A 13,020-nucleotide genomic window follows, 5' to 3' on the forward strand; every position below is an offset into this window, starting at 1 on the left:
CCTCAGTTTGTTTTTCAGAGTCCATCGTCTCTCATGGTTCGTCTCCCCCTCCGATCTCCCCCCCTTCATTCTTCCCCTCCTGCTATCTTCTTCTTCTTTTTTTTTTCTTAACATATATTGTATTATTTGTTTCAGAGGTACAGATCTGAGATTCAACAGTCTTGCACTATTCACAGCGCTTACCAGAGCACATACCCTCCCCAGTGTCTATCACCCAGTCACCCCATTCCTCCCACCCCACACCCCACTCCAGCCCCTCAGTTTGTTTCCTGAGATTAAGAATTCTTCATCTCAGTGAGGTCATATGATACATGTCTTTCTCTGTTTGACTTATTTCGCTCATCAGCATGACTTTTAAAATGAACTGTTTAGGGGGCGCCTGGGTGGCTCAGTCGTTAAGCGGCTGCCTTCGGCTCGGGTCGTGATCCCAGAGTCCTGGGATCGAGTCCCACATCGGGCTCCCTGCTCAGCGGGAGGCCTGCTTCTCCCTCTCCCACTCCCCCTGCTTGTGTTCCTGCTCTCACTGTCTCTCAAATAAATAAATAAAATCTTAAAAAAAAAAATGAACTGTTTAGGATTAGTAAGAGCATTTTGAATATTGACTTATAAAACTGGATCAAGGTGAGAACCTCAAATGAATGTCAGGGGCCTATTTCAGAAGACCTAACTGTTGAATAGTTTTCGTGACACTAGGGCATGAGATGTACTGTGGTGTAATTTCTGATACACGGTCACCAGATATTCCTGTGACCATACTTAACAGGGCTGATATGTTACCAGCTCCCGGGACACAGCTCACAGAAATCCACCAAAATAGCTCTCCCGGAGTCACGTAACACCGACAGTCACGCTTTAATCTTGTGAATGGGCTGCCTGACAAGGTAAAATCCTCAGAGGTGGGCTAGTCTGGCAAGAAGTGAAGAATCCACCCTAGTAGGAAAAGCTGCTTTGTCCCTGGATTCCCCTTTGCCTCACAGGGTGCCTCTCTTCTCCCCCTACCCAATTTTCCCTTAGATCCTAGGAGACATTAAACTTTCTCCCAGTTTGATGCTCAGTCAGGACTAACGTGGTCAGGTGCAGATGGGACCACAGTTTTCTGTGGAGAGAATCTTGCAGGCTAGGAATATTCAGACCTGCAGTTCCAGCCCAGGAGAGCCCACCCACCAGTCTGGCTCCCTGCCACACAGGACGTGGTAGCTTGAAGCTCATATAGAGATGCCAGGCCATCTGGCATGCTGCATATTGAATCGGCTGCTGCTTTTCCCAGGTGCAGCTGATTCCAAAGTCTAGGATACAACTGAATCCTGGGTCCCTCTAAGAGACCTCTGACGTCAAGAAAGAAGCCTTACGGCAGGCAAATTCCTTTCCTGAGAAGGGGGACAATGCACTCCACTGATGTGGGATTTCATAAAAAAATAATATTTTCAGGTTTAGAATTTACTGTCTCTTGGGAAAAACTCATTTCTGATTTGGAGGCATTGATCTTCACCATATGGCCGAGTTGGGGAGGCCATCCAGGAAGAGAGTCTACAGACACCAAGAGGTATGATGGGGCAGGTTAGTGTCAGGGCTGTTAGAGAAAAAAGTGATGAATGAGGCACACATGCCATCCCATAAAACCCAGAACTATTAACCTGGTTAATGGTGCATGCCTTTGATGGGCTAGCAGGGCCTCCCTTTCCACATGTCTGGCATGCACAGGCCAATTTGTGGAACTGGAAATTTCAGCGTCTTTTTCTGCGTAGGCTCAGAGGGGAGTCTATACCAGATAACCACGAATTGTCCTAAAGGAAAGTGTGTGGAGGTGGGAGAGGTGACAGAAGATCATCGAACACACCAAGTTCAGGCTCTTGCTTGTGTCCGAGATGGTCAAGCAAGAGGAGCATGCGTCATTTAATTTGACATAAATATCCCAATAGTAACTATTCCCTTACTTCTACACTTCCTCGAGGTGTCAGGAATCACAGGCTTTATGAAATTCTTACTATCTTGCATCTGGCTTAGCTTCTTGCCCGCAGCCAGCTTGGAGCTTCCTATAAGCTTTGCATCATCCTTCCGCGTTTCATGCAGAATCTCAGGACACCCTGATCCTTTAGGCGAGTTCCGTATTCCTTGGCTCCTTTCCAGCCTTGGCAGGTGGTCGGGGCGCAGGAACGATCTTCTCCTGTGCCTCTTCGCTCCGCCGCCGACAGAGGGCGCTGGACGGGCTGTGCGTCGGGACCCCACAGCCCCGCCAGGCTGAGCCCGTGATGGAGCCAAGTTGGGACCCTCGCGAGCCCTCAGGGGGGCCGGATCTTCTTTGAAGAGTCCATCTCTTTTAAGAATTTGCTTTGTGCAGTTGCCTCGTGTGGTTACTTCGTCTGTGTCAAGTATCCAGAGCTTCTATTTAACCGGTTCTGGTGTTTTAATATTCATTGTTTTGTATGGAGTTTGCCTGAAATTTATTTTGTCCAATCTGGGAACTACCTGTGATTAGGCTAGTAGAAGGAGTGAGGTCTCGCGGCAGATGATCTTGGCTATGCTTTTCCATGTTCCCACACCCTTTTTGCCTTTTCCCTTCTGTTACTGTTTTTTTTTTTTTTTTTTTTCATGATCTAATCTTCCCCTTCTGAAAGATATTTCATATTATTTCTATTCTTTATTCTTTCATCTGTTCCTTTGTTAAAGGGCCAGACAGGCCTTAAAATTTTAGCATTCACTAGAAATTCATGTTCTCTGTTATGGAAATAAAATAAGCCTCTTTTTTTCAGGGGTAACTATTAATGGAGAGAGGTGGGGGGGGGGAAGAGATCAGGGGTTTTAAATATAAGGAATAGAAGTCCCATGAAAGGCTTGAATATATAGGTTCAAATTTCTAGATTTTGTATAAAAATAGCAGGGCTTCATGTATGTTGTTCTCTGGTAGATGGTGTGGTATTTATAACTATATTTTCTCCAAGGCTATGGAGGGCATAATGACACAGTTCCTCCCTTAGAAGACACGTTCTCTGGTTTGGATTTTAAAGAGAGATTGGCGCTCATTATGGTGAAGCTGAAAGAAACACAATTAGCTCTTTTCTCCTTTCAGCTTTTTGTCTGTCCTCTTCTCTCAGGTAACAGCTAGCAGTAGAAACGTGGGTCTAAATATGGACCAGGACCTGCCAACTCTGGTTTTGCTTGGAAAATGGGAAACAGGGCTAAGGTTAGCAGCTGCTTCCAGGGACAAGGCATTGCTTGCATTTTCTAGACCTTGTGGGTGCTTTTGGGTTTTTCAGTATTCGTGGGTATCATATCAACCCTAGGATTTTGAGAAAGTGGGAAACATGAGAGACTGAGGTCTGGATTAATGAGAATTTGTGAGGAGTTAGTGCTTTTTTATAGTATAAGAACTCCGAACTCTTTCTTGGCTCTACAAAGCCCATATGGATAGCATCACTGGCATCATTTGCAAATGGCCCTGGAGTTGACTTGGGGAAAAACTGTCTTGGTTGATGACAGCAGCTCCTGGGGGTAACCTCTGAACTGGCCCAGGTATGTGCAAAGGACCAGTGAAAAAGTGTCTAGGAAGGCACACATGGTGTTCAGGCAGGTTTCCCTGCCCTCTGTGGGTTTCTGTCCTTTCAAGAACACTACAGCTGTGCATGACATAGACTTGGCTGAAAGACTCAGTGGGTCAAAAGGAAGAAATGTAAGTTGGGAAAGAAGTAGAAAAAGGAAAATTCTCCCTTTCCACTGCTCTTCTAGCATCAGCTTCCAGGACTTGAATCAAAGAAGGAAGAGTTGCTAATCACTAAATTGGTTGGTCAAATTCCCAGTGTGGACTGGCCCGTGTTTACTGAAGAGCAGAGTAACTCTGCTTTAAAAGGTGGTACCTCTCTACCACCTTCTTATTCCAAGAAGTTGGACAGATCAGAAGACTGCATTCTGTCTTTGTAGCACTCATTTGCCATACATATCTGTCCAGGGACTACTTGCTTCCCTCCCTTACCCATATTTCTCTGTCTCTTCCTCTAGATGGCTCAGGGGCCCCTCTGTGGGAAAGGTAAGACATAATGGTTATTGTCCTTGAGCATAAGTCTCTTGTGTTCTACACAGGAATTCTGAGCACTAGCTTAATTAGTTCATTAATTAATTGAATAAATATTTATTAGGCCCCTCTTAGGGAAATGCTACTAGAAATAAAAAAATCTTTAAAAATGTTATCTTGTGTTGAAATTATGGATGATTTTTACTTTGATCTTTTCTTCAAATTTTGTTAGGAACAGGTAAACTTTAAAAAAATGTATATACAAATGGGATTCGTACACACCTAACAAATACAATGAAATAGAGAAGACTCTGGATTTATATGTGAGGAGGTAACTGACATCTTGGATAGTGTCTGTCTTCTAATTTGAACTTTCTCTATAGCTTTTTATGGTGGAGCCTACTGAGCTCCTCACTCAGAATCATCTGGATGGGAGGAAGGCCATATATTAGCCACTCCACTTTCCTTCTTCTAGTCAAGGATTTGCTAGTGCAGTGACATCTGGGTTCCCATTTTGATGACCATATAATTTTCCTGCCAATCATTCTGGGAGGTATGCACCCAGCACTGACTCCAACTTCAAAGTTCTATCTAGTGTATTACCTGATAAGCCACCCTCCATGGGAGTGGAATCCTGCACTAAAACTCCACCTTACTGGTGGAAGCCCTTCTGGCCTACTTTGATCTTATCAGGATGTCATGGTTGGCTCTGAGGTCAGACTGCCAAGGTTCAAGTCCTGGTCCTACTCTGTGAATAGTGGACCAGTTGCATTATCTTCCTGCACCTCAGATTCCTTATCAACAAAAAGGGAAAAATATTATCTGCCTCCCAGGACTTTCATGAAGGTTAAGTGGGACAATACGTCTTTGGTGTTCAGCATGGTGCCTGGCACACCGGGAGAGCTCAGAGGTGTTTAGTTGCACTATTACTATTATGACTCCTCTATTCAGGACATCAGCCTTACGCCAAATGGCAGCCCAGGGGTCAGATTTATAAGCCATGCACAGATCCCCAGGGACAAGCACAGGCCACCCCCTGTGGGATGGCTGTAGCCACCTCATGCCCATCTGCTCTATCTGTCTAATTGGACATCACGGTAATCAGCTGGCCATGCCCTTCGGACAGGGCTTCACCTACCTGGCTGCAGGTCCAGACACAGCGTCTTAGTTAGGTCAAGTTCCCTTGTCTGCCCCACATACTCTCCTGCCAAATGTGGCCTCTCTCTGCCCTCACCTGCATAGGCCTTTAGGAGAGAGCTATTGTGTCCCCATCTCATGGAGATTAAAATGGGCACAATACTCCCTCCTTATCTTGTTGAAGCACTGTCTAGGGGCAGAGATATGGAGAGCCTCATCAGCCCTGCCCTGCTTGTTTCTAGTTCCCTGGGTCTGTGGTCTTGAGTAAAAGAGATTAATTTTGTGTACAGAGTGGCTTTGAGAGGGACGGAGAGAATCTTTTTTTGTGGAGTGCTAATTTCACTCTACCACATCTGTACAGGTGAAAATCACTCCTGAGTCCTTCCAGTTTCTTCTTATTTCCCCTCTTGCTAGGAAAGGGGTGCTGTAAGGTAGTCTGCATATGCATTTTGTCCCCGAGTCCTGTCCCTATCCTGCCCCGTCACACTTCTAGTCACCTGGTTCCTAGCAGGTCAAGGGCTTCCAGGAAAGGCTGGGCTCTTCACTTTCTCTGCATCTGTTCCTTCTGACTATGAACCCCACTCCATCAAATGCCCAACATCCCCATGACTCTTCCCTAAGGCTGACAAGCACAAACAGGTAAGTCTGTGTACGCTCCAGGTCTACCACACACAATACCACATCTCTCAAAGACTGTTTCTTCTCAGATGCAGTGGTGATGCTGTCCTCCTCATGGTGCTGTTATCAACATAACAGGATGTAAGAAAGTGGACACAAGGGAAATCAATGAGAGTTCTTATGTTATGGCTCCTTCCACTCAGTTGGTGCACATGTTCGAGCCCATCTCAGTCCTATTCCCCATGCTTGCACCTTAGAGTCTCTCACTGCCTCCTTGCTGGAGGAGCGCTCAGACATTTTGATCTTCTCTGTCAATGAAGACATACCAGAGGACCAGCACCAGTCCAGTGTGCCCAGGGCTGAGAGGCTTCCTGGGACTGGGAACTTTCAGAGCCAAAACCAGGATCCCTCTGAGCAAAGTGGGATGAACTGCTCACCCTACTCTTCGGCCTGCAGACTTTCTCATCAGCTTGTTGAATTTTCTTTTTACAAACACCACAGCCCCCATATGGCAACTCTCCACAGATGCATTCCAGACTATGTCTTCCATGACTCCTCCATTGGCACTCACCAGGTCATGTGGACAGGCCTCCTCTGAGAGTTTCTTCTCCCTTATTTCCATGGTCCTGCTCTTTTGGTTTCTCTGATGCTATAGTTACGATTACTACACAACAAAGGAACCAAAACCTTAACAGCTTAAAAGAGCACTGCATTATGATCTCTCAAAGTTCTGTGAGGGACTGGGTTCAGCTGGACAGCTCTCCCTTGAGGTCTCACATGCTGTTACCATGGATAACAGCTGGGCTGCACCTGTTATCCCCTGGGTGGGGATGGCTGGAGCAGCTGGGCTGGCCAACGATCTTTCCATGCAACCTTACACATGGCCACTTGGGCTTCTCCTAGCACAGCTGTCTCACAGCTCCAAGAGTGAGTGTTCTAAAGGGTAGGAAGTGGAAGCTACCAGTCTCTTAAAATCTGGGCCTGGAAGTTGGCACAGCATCACTTTAGCATGGACACTCGCACAGGAGAGGAGACTTGAATGCCTCCTCTCGAGAGGACTGTCAAGGAATTTGTGGCCATACTTCATCCTGCACACTGGATGATTTCTCTTCCTCCTCCTCCATTTCCTCCCCCTCTTTGTCAGGACTCTGTCCTCAACTCTCACCTATCCCTGCCGGCCCACCCCCACCCCATGCCTTCCTGCCTTTGCAGGTGCTGTCCCTTGCCTGCAATGCTTTCTCTACCACTTGGCCCCCCAACGCCAGCCCTTCCTTCCCACTGGCCCCGTCTGCCAACAAGCTCCTCTTATGCATGGGTGATGATCAACTCTGTACTGCAAAGCTGGCCTGGGTGCTCCTTCTCTTCACTGATACAGGACACAGTAAAAAGTATGTGCTTAGAGATAAGCACATTGTTACCGGAATGCAACAGCCTTGGCAGCCAGGGACCAAGCCTCTAGATCTGAGGTCCTGAAGATGAGTACGGTTCCCAGGAGGCCTCTAGCACTATAGGGTTATGAGAGGCAGGTGAATCTGTATGTTCTTTTATTGACACAGTGACTCAAGTTTACGCCAGAATAGTCTGTCTGTGATAATAGGGCCTGATCATCTATTTGTATTGATTAAGAGCTTTTATCTCATTGGGAGAAGCTGACAACTGAGGGCAAGCCTGCTGTGTGTGTCTCCTCACTTGTATGTCTCTGTATGACTTGTTTTCCCACATGGACCTCTGCCCTCCCACAGCCACATTCCCATTGTGTCATTGGCCCTGTTCAGCCAGAACCACTGCACACTTAGATTGGCCTCTCTAGCCCAAACATTATTACTGTGTGAATATTTCCAACCATTTGACTCTGGTCTGCTAAAGAGTGAGTGATTGTATATTTGGTGATGTGGGTTCCTTCCTCTACCATTCCAGGAGCTTTATCTCCAGCAAGATTACTTCTTTTAGGCTTTTAAAGCAAAATGTGAAGGAAATAAGGAAGGGAAGGAGAGCACCGTGAGTTCACACTCAGGAGTAGGTTAGTGGAGAAGTTTAGGTGGGAGGAAAACCGGAGGGATCAAGTGGTGAAAGAGGAAAATGAATTTTAGGAGTGTCGTGTGAACTGTACATTCTTTTCTCAAACTTTAAGAAATATAAGAACATAGGCAATATTGAAATTACTTTATGATTGTTGTAGAGTGCAACTTTGACCATGACTTCCCTTTGGGATAGGATATTAAACTGGGTGAACAATGGCGTTGTCATGGTGTCCCAGGAATTAGATAATAAAAACAAGATGACATATTAATATGGATGCCCACTGTCTTGCAAATATTTATATGGAGCCATACTTGTTCCTCACAAAAAAACCTGTGAGGCTGTGTGAGGGCCGGGTTTATGTTGAGTCTCCCCAAGTAGACTTGAGACTTCTTGAGGGCTTGGAGGCTATGACTCAAATGTTTACTGTACTACAAATGGAGACATGTCCTTGGAAATAACAAATCAGTGATTGAAAATGGCAGCCCACAGTGTAGTTCTTTGCCATACCGCTGCTAACAACAGAGCAGTCCTGGTGAAAGTACGCCCACATTCAAATAAAAGGCTGCCACAATGTGTCACCTGAACCATCTGGATTGTCGACCCAACAAGATCCCTGTGTCTAATCATGGATCTGGGTGGCCTCCCAGCTCCAGCAGGCTCGTCCTTGCTCTCGTTGCATTGCCGGAGAGGAGAAAGCATGTGCCAGAAATGCTAATGAGGGGAAGCCAGCTAGTTCTCCTGGAGCCCTGCTTTTCCTTCAGTGTCCTTCGGTCTTCAACCCTAGCTGCAAAGCATTTCCCATAGAAAACTCTCCAAATAAAGCCATTCGGTTCACAGTCATCACCATGACACCCACTTGGCCATTCCCTGAGGAGAAATGCTGAGTGGAATGGACGCTGCTGATTTGACCCCTCTTAGAGTGGCACCGCAATCCCTAATTCAAAGCCTTCTACTTACATAGCAGACGTGGCTGTACCAGACACATCTGGCCCTCGTGGGGTGAATCAGTTCATCTTCATGGGGCTGCCTTATCGGCACTCTACATTAACTTCATTTGATAGATGAAGAGACAGAATGGGCCACACCGGGGTGAGTGTTGAGCCCACATACCTCTTGCTTGGAAGCCCCTTGCCTAAGTGTGGACTGAGAGGCAAATCCTGACCCCCTCCCACCTGTGTGAATTTTACCTCACCATACTCAATGGGTGTCGTTAAAAACTTACAGCAGGACTAGGTGCTTAGATTTGCTGTTAAGTATAATCGGGGCCACCGTGTGTTTTTTAACTTTGGGATGATGGATGGAAATGGATTGGAAATGTGCTGATGTTTGAGGGACATTCTTCTGACAAATGCTGGGTGACAGAAGCAGCGCAAGCAGTAATCGGGGTGTGACTCTGGAAGTGAGGGCAGAAATGGGAAAAGGCTGAATGTGAGAGGCCAGCGTGGACGTGGGGCAGGACCAGTGACCTGAGCAGGGGCAGGAAACCAAGGCAAGGCAGAGCAGTCAGAAAGGACTGCGGATTTCTGGTTTACACCCAGACAGCTGTGAGAAGGCCACGCTCATGACTGTGACAACATGACACAACCCAAGAAGGTCCCTTTGGGAGAAACTCTTGAGCCGTAATCAGTGGTGGCTGAAGGCACACTACTCTATTCTTCCTGCTAGTGATGGGGAGCTACAGTGAACAGGGAGCTATTTGGAACAGATTTGGGCCAGAGATCAAGAAAAAGATGCCTTTCCTGTAGAATCATTGCTTCTGGGCAACGTAAGCCCCCATTTTGAAGGAGTTCTGATAGCAGCACACAATCAGCAAGGGCTGTGGTGACTCCTGAGGCTTGAGTCTGGTCCCCTCTTAGCCTGACTGCATATATTAAAAAATAGTAATGGGGTTACAATAATGATACAACAGTGTAAGATTCGATCAGGATGAGGAAGGCTAAAACTTCACTAGTTCTTTCTTTTGTCAGGGTTAAAGTTTGCATCTTTTTGCAGTGCTCAGATTATAGCAATTATTACTATAGTCAAACAGCCAAGGGCCCACTAGGGAAAATTTACGCCAGAGAAAAGGAAACAATTCAGGTTTTATTTCTTTTGCGTTTTATTATGCATGTAACTCCTTGGAGAGTGCAGGAAATATTTGTTTTGAAGTTTCCTAATTTGGTAATACTTCCAAATCTGATTTAGTCAGACCTTTAAAAAAATCATATAAATCAATAGCAATTACCTAATTCTAAATTGAATCATAACCCCAAAGAAATGTACTGTAAGAACATTATAGACTCCAGGTAATCAGTGATATACTTCTACTCTTATAAAAGGAAAAAATAAAAACAGAAAATAAAAATAAAATAAAAACCTCATTTATTATTTTAATTTAATCCTCAGATAGAAGGAATGCCCTTCTGTTGTATTTCAGCATTTAAAATCTGGCCAATGTGCAACGTTTGTAAAATAATTTTTAATTTTAAGAAGGTATAATTTACCAATTAGATTAATGTGTTTATTACTGTTTAGAGACTGCAAGAGTCTTATTTTTATTAATATCAAAAACTTCTGTAACCTTCTGGATAATGGCCTGGCTTCTGCATTTTTATTATAGCAAGAGGACCTTTGATGCTTTATTACATTAATGAAAGATAGCCATATTAGAACATTTTGTACATTCAATCCCTTCCTATTTGTTCATTTGGCACTTTTTCAATCATACATTTTTGAAAATATCAATTATCTCATTTTAAAAATATAAATTCATAGAGCATATTATATACAGTTTTAATGCATTCAGACTCCTAAAGCTATAATCCATTATAGCATTCTAATTTATTTGATTTATACGTGTGCCCTGAGTTAATATTCTAATCATTTACAAACTCAATTAAGTTTTTCTTGATAAATTTTTAGTTTTTGACGAATTATATTACATTTGTACAGAATAATACATTCTTTGTATCTTGAACACTAGTTTGATGTATTTGCATCCACCATCTCAATTTCACTTTCACCCATTTGTCCAGAGCACTGAGATACTGCCAGTCCAACAGGTATACTGCCAAGTGAGATCTTCTCAAGTTTGCACCAGGACATTTGTAAAATGTCATTTTTCTAAAGTGTTCAATTTTTAGTTTTTTGACTATGACTTGGCAAGCCACTGGTTATCCTAGGACATTGCTACTTAACCAAGTTTGAATATACTTTCACTCAATTATGACAATATTTTACATAATTTACAGAGCTGGTTTCATATTATAATATCTTTCTAATGGTACTTAAAGTGTTTCTTCATACTTCTGATGAAGACAATTATATTAAATGGTTTGTTATTTGAATGTACAAAAAATGTTCTATATGTCACAGAAATCTCGAAGAGAACTGCCTTGAAAGGAACAGCACTATTGCCAGATTAATTTATACACAAACCCCTCTTTTTCACATTAGCTCATAAAATTTCACATTATTCTTAATACTTATTTCCTTGCCTCTAAAAAGACAAATACTTGTAGGATGTGCTCATTCCTGCACCATTTTGAGCTGATACTACATTTTGACCCTACATGGTTTTTTTCTCAATTAGTTAGAACTCCAAAGAAGAAAATAGGTGGACAGTAAAGAAAGCCTCTCCACCCAACTTCCAATGTAGATTAGGGCATACTGTCAGCTATTATGTCTAATATTCATTACTAATGCAAGTTTTTACTTTTTCTGTTCTTACTGCCATTTGGGAAGTCATATTAGGTACCATGAGCTGGAACGCATCTTTATCCCCAAATCAAGCCCATCTATGTCCTTTATGATAAATAATGCTATTTGTGGGAGGGGGAAGATACTGGCATGACTTGGGCAAAGGAGGGCATGCTGGGGAGGATGGAGAAGCAGGGTTGAGGAGTGAGGGGGGGTCTTGTTTGGTCTTGGCAGCAGGGCAGAGAAGTTTCAGTTCATGTAGTCAGAAAGCAGAGCCATGAGGCTTTTGGGCAGATGGTATCAGAGTCGAGTTCAAGACATTTTGTCTGGTATCAAGGATTAGGAGGAGAAAAGCTAGAGTGAGGGAGATAAATATTAAGGAAAAGGAAATCTCTTGTTGGGAACTTCATTGTGACTAAACCAAAGTCAAGGGCCCAACCACATCTCATAAAATCATGTCCCCTCTACATCTGATAGTATCAAATCTCCTGGCTGTCTACACACTCTACATGTGGCTAATTAATGCAAAAGAAAGGGGCACTTGTGTCATTTCTAGGAGAGATACCATAAGCTTCCATGGGCAGACATTAGACCTTTCACTTTCAAATCTCTGATCCTTGAAATATAGTAGGTCTTATAAAATGCTTACTGAGTGGATGAATAGAAATGAGAGTGAAGAAAAATGGGAGCAAAACATGAGCATATAGAGAGCATGTAGTTTTTCTTGAATGAGTCAAATGATAATAGACAACTTTAGGTTCCTGGCCACATATGCTTTTCTCTGAGAACTGGATGGTTGGAACAAGGGAGTATTCCATCATTGCCTTTCAGAAGTGCTACACTGAATCCCTGCTCTGAACAAGAAGGTGCAGAAAGGGATTTGTGCATTTAGCACTCTCCAGTACCCAAGTGGGAAGGGAAGGACTTGTAGATAAGAGTAAACTCTGCATTCCTTCAGCTGGTAAACACGAGGCCCACATGGCTATTTCTTTGTGCAATGGGAAATGTACCAGTATGGGGACCTATGAAAAGAATCCTTCTTTAACTGTAAAAATGATTTTTTTTTTTCAAAGACAGATAAAAATTTTAGAAAATAGCTCAGTAAAATACACGATGACAAGTTTATACACCCAGAAATATCAGTAGATCAGGAATCAAAGAAATAGGTTGGTGGTAGTAATGTATTATCTGCATCCTGGGGAACTGTGGCCAGAGTCAAAGATCAGGGAAAAGCGTGGAATATCCCCAACATGATGGGGCCATGAGCAGGGAGCCTTGAAGAACTGGCTCAAGCAAAGCCAAAACTGGATGATTGGATACAGCAGGGGCAACTATTGCAAAGTTAGAGAGCACCTGGAGGAGCCACAGAGTTAGAAAGTTAAGGGATCTAAGTCAAAAGGTCCTGAATCCAGAGGCCTATGAATGACCATGAGCCAAACTTCTCTTTGAAACGAAAAGAAATGGCCCCCTGGGCTGGTTTGGATGGCTGTTGCCCAACTGCTCTAGAGCTCACCTCTTACTATTTTTAAGCATTTCATAAAGCTATGGCTTTCTAACAT

General features: G+C 43.8%; 1 protein-coding gene across 10 annotated transcripts in view; it reads right to left on the reverse strand.

Annotated features, from left to right (window-relative positions):
- The window catches only part of HECW1 (HECT, C2 and WW domain containing E3 ubiquitin protein ligase 1), a 430,370-nt gene that overhangs the window by 211,012 nt on the left and 206,338 nt on the right, over positions 1–13,020 (reverse strand). The gene's annotated exons all lie outside the window — the stretch shown is intronic.

Source organism: Phoca vitulina, unplaced genomic scaffold, assembly GCF_004348235.1.
Source record: "Phoca vitulina isolate PV1807 unplaced genomic scaffold, GSC_HSeal_1.0 scaffold44, whole genome shotgun sequence".
In the NCBI taxonomy this organism is placed as follows: domain Eukaryota; kingdom Metazoa; phylum Chordata; class Mammalia; order Carnivora; family Phocidae; genus Phoca; species Phoca vitulina.